The 10,291-nt window shown below is 42.7% G+C and overlaps 2 long non-coding RNA genes across 2 annotated transcripts; both read left to right on the forward strand.

Annotated features, from left to right (window-relative positions):
* Nucleotides 1–1,583: 1,583 nt before the first annotated feature.
* LOC138945401 (uncharacterized) lies at nt 1,584–2,570 on the forward strand. The gene is made up of 2 exons (XR_011448985.1): nt 1,584–1,930; nt 2,260–2,570. It is a non-coding gene; the product is annotated as an uncharacterized lncRNA (long non-coding RNA).
* Nucleotides 2,571–8,702: 6,132 nt separating this feature from the next.
* LOC138945399 (uncharacterized) lies at nt 8,703–9,689 on the forward strand. The gene is made up of 2 exons (XR_011448984.1): nt 8,703–9,049; nt 9,379–9,689. It is a non-coding gene; the product is annotated as an uncharacterized lncRNA (long non-coding RNA).
* Nucleotides 9,690–10,291: the final 602 nt, after the last annotated feature.

Below are 10,291 nucleotides of genomic sequence, written 5' to 3' on the forward strand. Positions count from 1 at the left end.
GTAGGACTGTCAAACACAAAATGAAACTTCTTCATTGACCAGATTGTGTCCGGGATCTACCTGAATATGCCCACCAAATTTGAAGCAGATCCATCGAGAACTTTGGCCGTGCATCGCGAACGCACAGACACACACAAGCCGTATAGATATAGAGAAGATTTGTTCGTTATGTCAGTCGTTTCTTCAAAGAGTGTCTTTTATGTCTATATTTGATGAGTTTGAATGTTCCTTCAACGGAATTATGAGTGTCCCAATATTCTTCTGAGAAATTAAAATATCGCTTCAAGACTGTATCAGTGATTTAATTGTATAAGAAAGATGTGCAGCTAAATCGGCGAAGATCCAACTGTGTGCGTAAATAAAAGGAACGGGACGTGCTGTGCGATATCGAATGTGTTTTAGTGTGTGTGTGTGTGTGTGTGTGTGTGTGTGTGTGTGTGTGTGTGTGTGTGTGTGTGTGTGTGTGTGTGTGTGTGTGTGTGTGTGTGTGGGTGAGTGCGTGTGTTAGTGTTAGTGTGTGTGTGTGTCCAGGGATGCAAAATAGCCGCCAAACGGCGAAAAAATCGCCGTTTTTACTTTTTGAAATCGCCGTTTTTCATGCACAATCGCCGAAAAAAAAGAAGAGGAAAAATGTAAACCGAGCATGCCTCTCGGTGTTTATTGTTTATTCTCAAGCGGGCGAATCCGAAAGCCGTATTCTTAAACGGGCGAAGCTGTAAACCGTTTGTCATTTCCAAACACGTGAGCGCGGGCGCGTTAACTTGTGCCTTCCCGAAAAATGGCTTCGTGCATGAAGTTCGTTGAACGCGGGTTTGAAAAGAAAATCAAGGAAAACGCAAAGAACGAGTGGAAATAGGAGTGGTTGGACAGAAACGTCAACGAGCAAAGAGTAGGCGATGTCATCCGCAAAATTGAAAAAGCCGGAAACGCATTTTGTGTGGCGTGTTCGAAACCAGTGGTGTATGGCAGCCGCGGCTTTGTGGCCATTGAAGAACACATTCGACTAATAACTAATTGTGGACACACACATTACCACTTGCAATGCTTAATCAATACTCACAGCATAGACAGTAAGAATGTTTTCATTGTGTGACAAGGTTAAGAGACTATTTTTAAAGTTTTTCTATGACAAAATCCAGATGTTTTTATTTTATGCCAGAGATTGAGTGAGAATTTTTGGCTTCTTCAAAGACAATAAGATCATTAAGGATCTTGTCTTCATTTTGTGCCAGGTGTTGAGTGACAAGCCTTCTTTATGTGCAAGGTGTTTGTTGCGAAAATGTACGCAAGCTATTCAGGTCCATACAAATACCGAGCACCGTCAGGCACCTATGGTCTATTTAATTAGGTGATGCAGCAAGTGCCTATGAATTGTCGGGAAAACCGAAGTATAATTACGTCAAAGTTTTGCTATCAGTTGACGTCATTTTGTTTGTCGTCAAGGAGTTGTCGTATTTCTTGAAGGAGTTTCCTTCAAAGCTTATTCTTTTACTTTCGATGTGATCGTCAGTTTACTTTGTTCATTAGTATTGGGAACATAAGGAGTTAGATTATAAATGAGGTTATTATTAGGTACGAAATTCTTGATCGCTATTTTCGCGAATAGACAAGAGTTTCCATTGGTCTAGGTTAGCTAACAACGCAAAGATGAGTTTCGGTTAGCGATTAAGGAGTCTGCGCAGAGAGAGAAAAGAATAACGATCGAAAAGAAAAGGCAACGGAAAGTGGAAGAAAAGGAGCGAAAGCATGAGAGGACCACAACAACACCGTTCTATGCCCATGCCTAGAAGCAAAACCCATCGCCAAGGGCGAACGAAGTTGGCAAGAGCTTACACAGAGGAGACACCCTATCTTTCACGGAGCGACCAGAGATCTGGCAGTGAGCGACAGCGGTAGCCGGTAACCGTCAGGGTGATGGAATCTTTTCTCGGTAAATATGTTTTTTAGATCCAAGTTGATTTTCCCAAGGTTACCAAGTTAATTTTTATGAGCACTGTATTGGTCACGGTATCACAAGTGTGATCAAATACCAAGATTTTATGTGATCACTGTAGATCAAACGTAATACATTGTATGAACGTTGAGCAGCATGAGGAACGAATGTGGATAATTAATTGTTTATAAAGTGCTGTAATGAATGATATAGTTGGATCTCCATTTGAATAACAAGATGTGTTTTTATCACACAGGTCTCAGGGGAAACGGTTTGTATGATGATAGAATAATTCCCAGTTCTGAGACTTGTCATTATTTCGACAGATATGTTGGTGTTTCGAGTTACGACTACGAGTTTCCAGTTCGAGATCTGAGGGACGAGGTTTTTTTCACGATCAACCCTCTAACTTCGTGCGATGTTTTCCTGATCATCAATGATGAACTTTATATAACCGTTCGACGATAACCAGCCTGGACCACACGACGTTCCGACTGTCAACATCATCACTGCGTATTTTCAAGATGAGTGACTTTTAGAATTAGATCCAGGATATATGAACGATACAGAAATGAAGAATAACCCGTCGACCACGGAACAAGCCAGTAAATAAAAGTTGAATCTATAAATTTACAAATACGTCTTGTGTGTTTTGTGCATGAATCTGCAATAATGGTGTGATAGAATTTTTTTTAGAAACAAAATTCATTCTTGTTCTGATTTATAACGTAAAAGGTGAGGTCTTCGTACCCTCCGAGTACGCAACAGACAGGATCCGCAACATTTGGGGGTACTCGTCCTAGGGATAGTTCCAAGACATTCTTGTTTTTGGGATTATTTCCAAAGACACGAGCCAAAATTCTAAATTTTTTAGTTGGGTATCACACCATTGTGCAGGTTTGTCACAAAACTCATTCGGAGGTCTGGCTATGGTAATTCATTTTTGTATTTGTACATTTTGCACGACTGCATGTGCATGAATAGATCAGTTGGATAGGTACGTTGTAACACGTAGATTTTGTTTCACATACGAACTGTCAGTATTTGTGAATACAGTAGGTGATACCAGTAGAAGTGTATGAGTGAAAGAATTGTGATTGGTTTCCTTGGGAAAATTATCTTGGACGCGAGGTAGGTTTTCTTGAGATAGCCAATTTACGAATTCCAAAAGAAAAGGGAAACATTGTAAACCGAACTGAAACATCAACATATATTCTTTTGTGCGAAGGCACTATTCCATTTTAGTCAAGCAATACTTGAATGTAAACGCACGCTTGGACTAAAATCGTCCATGACTTTGTATTTCTTGGTGGCATAAGAAATATAGTTGTCATAGATTAAAGTAAAGTAATTCAACTCAGGGAAGCTGAGTTTTGAATGAAGATTTACCGGAACTATTGTAAGAAGTGCAGTAGGGTCTGATGAGAGTTTTGATGATAGGTAGAGAATTAGCATGGTATTGCTGAACCTATAAAACTCGAGTTTACCTAGTAAAGCTTAACTGGATGGATAGACATATAAAAGCATTATGGTTGTTTTTGTCTAGGTTCTGAAAGTCAGAATTGTAAAATCCAGTTAGCCGATTTCCAATTTCGAAAGTCGATATTGGTTTAGTATAGTTGGGTCAATGTGACACTATACTGAGACTAGGTAAGGAAAATAATCTTGTTGTGATAGATTATTTTAGTGAAGCTGGTGTGTTTCCTGAGTCAGTAGTGACTAGGTTTTGTGCTATTGAATTAGTGTCAAGGTCACTCGGAAGCCAGATCACGTTGTGGTGATTGTGTTATCAGTTGTTATAACCCTTCACAAGGAAGTTTGATATAGCAGTTAACTCGGGAGTCGAGTAGGTCTAGGTTAAAGACATAACTACTATAGTCAGTCGGTGTTCTAATCTGGTAGTGATTAGAGGTGTGCTCTTATATTCCTTACTTTTGTATACCAGGGTTACGTGTAGACAAATTAGGATTGAGGAACTGAGTCTTTAGTGTATTTTGGCAAAATAACTGAGACTAGTTGTTGCACCGACAAGTTAAGAAAATGCCGAGACGGCAGGTTATGGAGGCGGATTCTCCGCTGTTGGCATTCAAGCAGGATGGGATTATCCTGGGTCTGTCAGGTATAGAGTTGGCAGACTATATCGAAAAGCGACGTCTGGAAGAGATAAATCGAGAGGAAAAGAAACTCGAAGAGGAAAGAAGGGCGCGAGAAAGACGTGAAGAGATAGAAACGCAACAAGAATTCGAACTGAGGAAAATGCGGGAAATGGTTGACCTAGGTTTAAATCAGAATGTAAACCAAAATAACCAGTACATGCCCAGAGAGTCAAGTAGCAAGATACATATCAATCTGCCAATTTTGGATGACAAAGATGATATAGAAGCCTACTTCAAACAGTTTGAACGCATTGCAAAACTATCAGATTGGGATGAAGATGAGTGGGCAATTCGATTGTCAGGGCAATTGCGAGGTCAAGCACGCCAGGTGTACATCGAATTGTCTGATGAGGAGTCAGTAAACTATGATGAGGTGAAAACAGCGATCTTGCAGCGTTTTCAGCTGACTGCTGAATCTTACAGGAAGAGATTCAAAGAGGTTAAGTGGGAAAAGGAAGAGAGCATCAAAGAATGCCGAAAACGCATGAAAACCTATCTAGATAGATGGAAGGAGTTGTCCGAAAAGGAAGGGAAGTCGGGTGACTTGGAGGATTTAATTCTCACAGACAAACTGTTGGATGTCCTAACTCCGGACCAAAACAGATTCGTTAGGGAAAGAAATCCAACTAACATCGATGATGTTGTGAAACATGTGCAAACATACATAGATGCACGTGATGCCGGGGGACGCATGCCACCGCGACAGTCACAGGGGGGCGAGCGTAGGTTTGACAATAAGCCGCGTAATGGACCACCTCCAACCGGGGGTAACGCACAGTCAGACAATAGGCAGCCACACAAGGGCAATAACTTTGGACAGAGGTCGGGGGGTAATCCAAACAGGCAAACAGGGAATAGACCACCACCCAACACGAAGGGGTGCTTCAGATGTGGGGGGCCGCACATGATGCGTGATTGTCCCAAAAGATTGGGTGGGCCAAGACCCAGCAGTAATTATGCATCAACATTACTAGCTGCAGTTCGAACGTCAGGTGACGAGGTCACATGCCAATGTCGTAAGGGCGATGCATACGATCCAAATTGTAGAGTACAGGTAGAGGGAAAGGACGCAAGTGGTATCCGTGACACGGGCGCAACTTGTATAGTGGTGAACTCTTCACTAGTGCCGCCGGAGTGTTATACGGGCGAACACCAGAACATAACCCTAGCAGATATGCGTCAGAGAAAAATGCCGATAGCGGTTGTACAAATGGACACACCGTTTTTCTCGGGAGTCACACGCGTGTTGGTGGCAAAAGCTTTGTGTCACCAAGTTCTGATCGGTAATATCCGAAAAGATATGGATAAAAATGAGGTCAGTGTACCTATTTTCCCAATTGCAAAACGGGAGGCAGAGCCACAATTGTGTGCGCCTGTACAGACTCGGAACCAGGAAAACCAGAAGGCGGAGAAAAAACCCTGGGTTCCGAAACAAATCGATCTCGGTCAGATTCGGCCAGAGGATTTGTCTAGAGAGCAAAAGACAGACCCCTCTCTAGCGAAAATCCGCGATCGGGTTGCCAAGGGGGCAAAAGACGGCACTCATTACGAGTGGAAAAAGGATATCCTTTATAGGATATACATGGACAACGGCAGTCCATGCAAACAAGTGGTTGTCCCAGAATGTTTTAGAACGGACGTTCTAAAATTAGCACACGACACACCTATGGCCGGGCATCAAGGCGTGCGTCGCACCAGAGACAGAATTTGGCGCGATTTTTATTGGCCAGGGATTTGTGGTGACGTCAAACGGTATTGCGCGTCATGTGATGCGTGTCAACGCAGCTCGCGGAAGGGGGCTACAAGGAAAGTGCCTATGAAAAGCATGCCGCTGATAGGGACACCGTTTGAACGAGTGGGAGTCGATATCGTAGGGCCCATCATACCCGCATCTAACCGAGGGCACAAATACATATTGACTATGGTAGACTACGCTACACGGTACGTAGAGGCTACACCACTCAAAGACATTAGAACAGAAACAGTGAGTGAAGCTTTGTGGGTCATGTGGACAAAAGTGGGCATTCCTCGGGAGGTACTGACCGATAGGGGTAGCCAGTTCACAAGCGAGGTTATGGAAGAGGTAAACAAACTTCTGAACATCAAAGGCATCCATACTACACCGTGGCATCCTCAGACAAACGGGTTGACTGAAAAATTCAACTCTACGCTCAAACACATGATGAAAAAACTTTGCCAAGAGCAACCAAAAGACTGGGACAAGTTTCTCCCTGCGCTACTGTTCGCGTACAGGGAAGTCCCACAAGAAAGTCTGAAATTCTCACCATTTGAACTGCTGTATGGCAGAGAAGTCAGAGGTCCCATGCAAGTTCTACGTCAAGTATGGACAAATGAGGACACAGCAGATGAGACACGCTCCACTGTCAGTCATATTGTTGATCTCACAAACAAAATCGAGAAGACTTGCGAGATTGCCAAGAACAATCTCAGCAAGGCTGCTCTCAAGTACACAAAGGCGTACAACAAAAAGACAAAAGAAAGAAGTCTAGCGGTTGGAGACAAAGTGTTGCTTTTGTTGCCTGAGAAGCACAATAAATTGCAGCTGACATGGAAGGGTCCGTACCCAGTGATAGAGAAAGTCGGTAGTTGCAACTACAGGGTGAAAATCAAGGGACGTGACAAGCTGCTACATGCAAATCTGCTGAAGTTGTATGTAGAACGCGAGTCAGAGTCCAAAGAGAACAGGTCCGAGCAAACTAAAGCAAAGGCTATAGTGGAAGTTCCGGAAATAGTGGCGGTGGTGGTGGATGATGTGCATGATGATGAAATGGGTGAGTTGGGGATAGACCGATTTCCCATGCTTTCCCTAAAACCAAAAGAAGGTCCCAAAGATGTAAACATCAATCCAGACCTAGAACCACAGAGACAAGCAGAAATACAAGCACTTTGTGACAGGAAGGTCAAAGCACTCAAAGACATACCTGGGAAATGTGTCATCGAAGAGTGTGAGTTCAAACTGACATCACAAGAACCTGTGCATGTAAAACAGTACAAGCTACCCTTTTCACAAGTAGAAATTTTGAAGAAGGAGGTCAATGACATGCTGAAGTTAGGTGTCATAGAACCTAGCATTTCACCATACAACAGTCCGATTGTATTAGTGAAAAAGAAGGATGGGTCAATTCGATTCTGTATTGACTACAGACAGCTGAATCGTGAAGTAGTGTTCGATTCTGAGCCTATCCCAGACGTACCCTTGATCTTTGCAAAATTGCAGAAAGGGAGCTATTTGTCAAAGATTGACTTAACAAAGGGGTATTGGCAAATTCCCATCAAGGAAGAAGACAAAGAAAAAACTGCTTTTAGCACACCACTTGGGCAATTCCAGTTCGCCTACTTACCGTTCGGAGTGAAGACAGCCAGCATGATCTTTACTCGCATGATGCGGAAGCTCTTAGAACCGCTAGGACGTGATGATGTCGAGCATTTCATAGACGACATCATTATCGCGACAGAAACGTGGGAGCAGCACGTAGAGGCGGTAGAAGCAGTTCTGTCTAGACTGGAAGAGGTATGCTTGACTGCAAAGCCATCAAAGTGTTACTTTGGCTACGCAGAGCTGGACTACTTGGGACACCACGTAGGGCAAGGCATGACCAAACCAGATGACGAAAAGACCGAGAAAATCAGGAGCGCAAAAAGACCTGAAACCAAAAAGGAAGTCAGGGCTTTCTTAGGACTGGCAGGATTCTACAGAAAGTATGTCAGTGACTATGCCAATCTCAGTGCACCGCTGACGGACTTGACAAAGAAAGGTCTACCTGAAAGGGTAGTGTGGAACGAAGAGTGCGAGGAAGCCTTCACGAAGCTCAAACAAAGTCTGGTATGCAAGCCAGTGCTGCTACTGCCAGATATCGACAAACCGTACACAGTGAGGAGTGACGCGTCCGATATCGCCATAGGCGCGGTACTTCTACAGGACCAAGGTCAAGGACTTCAACCAGTGGCGTACGCAAGCAGGAAGTTGAACAAGGCAGAACGTAACTACTCGGTCATTGAGAAGGAATGTTTGGGAGTAGTATGGTCGATCAAGAAATTTGAACAATACTTGTACTCGGTACATTTCACTCTGGAGACCGACCACCAACCACTCACATACCTGCAGAAGACCAAGACAGAGAATGGACGTCTCATGAGATGGGCACTCCAGTTACAACAGTACTCCTTTACTGTTAAAATCATCCGAGGGGTTGATAACGTTGGGGCCGACTATTTGAGCAGACTGAATAACTAGGTTTAGCTTAAACATGAATGTTTCAGCTCAAGAGGAGGGGCGTATGTTGCGAAAATGTACGCAAGCTATTCAGGTCCATACAAATACCGAGCACCGTCAGGCACCTATGGTCTATTTAATTAGGTGATGCAGCAAGTGCCTATGAATTGTCGGGAAAACCGAAGTATAATTACGTCAAAGTTTTGCTATCAGTTGACGTCATTTTGTTTGTCGTCAAGGAGTTGTCGTATTTCTTGAAGGAGTTTCCTTCAAAGCTTATTCTTTTACTTTCGATGTGATCGTCAGTTTACTTTGTTCATTAGTATTGGGAACATAAGGAGTTAGATTATAAATGAGGTTATTATTAGGTACGAAATTCTTGATCGCTATTTTCGCGAATAGACAAGAGTTTCCATTGGTCTAGGTTAGCTAACAACGCAAAGATGAGTTTCGGTTAGCGATTAAGGAGTCTGCGCAGAGAGAGAAAAGAATAACGATCGAAAAGAAAAGGCAACGGAAAGTGGAAGAAAAGGAGCGAAAGCATGAGAGGACCACAACAACACCGTTCTATGCCCATGCCTAGAAGCAAAACCCATCGCCAAGGGCGAACGAAGTTGGCAAGAGCTTACACAGAGGAGACACCCTATCTTTCACGGAGCGACCAGAGATCTGGCAGTGAGCGACAGCGGTAGCCGGTAACCGTCAGGGTGATGGAATCTTTTCTCGGTAAATATGTTTTTTAGATCCAAGTTGATTTTCCCAAGGTTACCAAGTTAATTTTTATGAGCACTGTATTGGTCACGGTATCACAAGTGTGATCAAATACCAAGATTTTATGTGATCACTGTAGATCAAACGTAATACATTGTATGAACGTTGAGCAGCATGAGGAACGAATGTGGATAATTAATTGTTTATAAAGTGCTGTAATGAATGATATAGTTGGATCTCCATTTGAATAACAAGATGTGTTTTTATCACACAGGTCTCAGGGGAAACGGTTTGTATGATGATAGAATAATTCCCAGTTCTGAGACTTGTCATTATTTCGACAGATATGTTGGTGTTTCGAGTTACGACTACGAGTTTCCAGTTCGAGATCTGAGGGACGAGGTTTTTTTCACGATCAACCCTCTAACTTCGTGCGATGTTTTCCTGATCATCAATGATGAACTTTATATAACCGTTCGACGATAACCAGCCTGGACCACACGACGTTCCGACTGTCAACATCATCACTGCGTATTTTCAAGATGAGTGACTTTTAGAATTAGATCCAGGATATATGAACGATACAGAAATGAAGAATAACCCGTCGACCACGGAACAAGCCAGTAAATAAAAGTTGAATCTATAAATTTACAAATACGTCTTGTGTGTTTTGTGCATGAATCTGCAATAATGGTGTGATAGAATTTTTTTTAGAAACAAAATTCATTCTTGTTCTGATTTATAACGTAAAAGGTGAGGTCTTCGTACCCTCCGAGTACGCAACAGACAGGATCCGCAACAGTGTTGAGTGACAATGTTTAGATTTTTCACAGACAATAAGTCCAGATGCCTTCAAGCTCATTTGTGCCAAGAGTTTAGAGAAGGTGTTTAGTGGCTTCAGTGACAGTAAGGATATAAGATCTGCATTGTGTGTCAGGGATTTGAGACTATGACTGCTAAGACACAACCATTTTTTTAATTGTCTGTCAGAGACAAAGTTTTAAAGTTTCAAATACATCCAAAGCAAAGGGATTTTTACAGTTGCCATTACAGACTTTGTGACTTGCCAATGTCATCTTGTCAGTGCCATGGATTGATACAGCTTGCAGACAGAGTGAGTCAACATATCTCTGTCTCCCTGTCCCTCTCTCTCCAAGTAATGTCATGTGGCTGCTTTATACAAGTATATGATTGTCCATATTTTCAATGATCAGAAGACAGAACACTCTAGTCTAATGACTGTTCATTTGGTAAAAA

Source organism: Littorina saxatilis, linkage group LG13 (genome assembly GCF_037325665.1).
Source record: "Littorina saxatilis isolate snail1 linkage group LG13, US_GU_Lsax_2.0, whole genome shotgun sequence".
Taxonomy (NCBI): Eukaryota; Metazoa; Mollusca; class Gastropoda; order Littorinimorpha; family Littorinidae; genus Littorina; species Littorina saxatilis.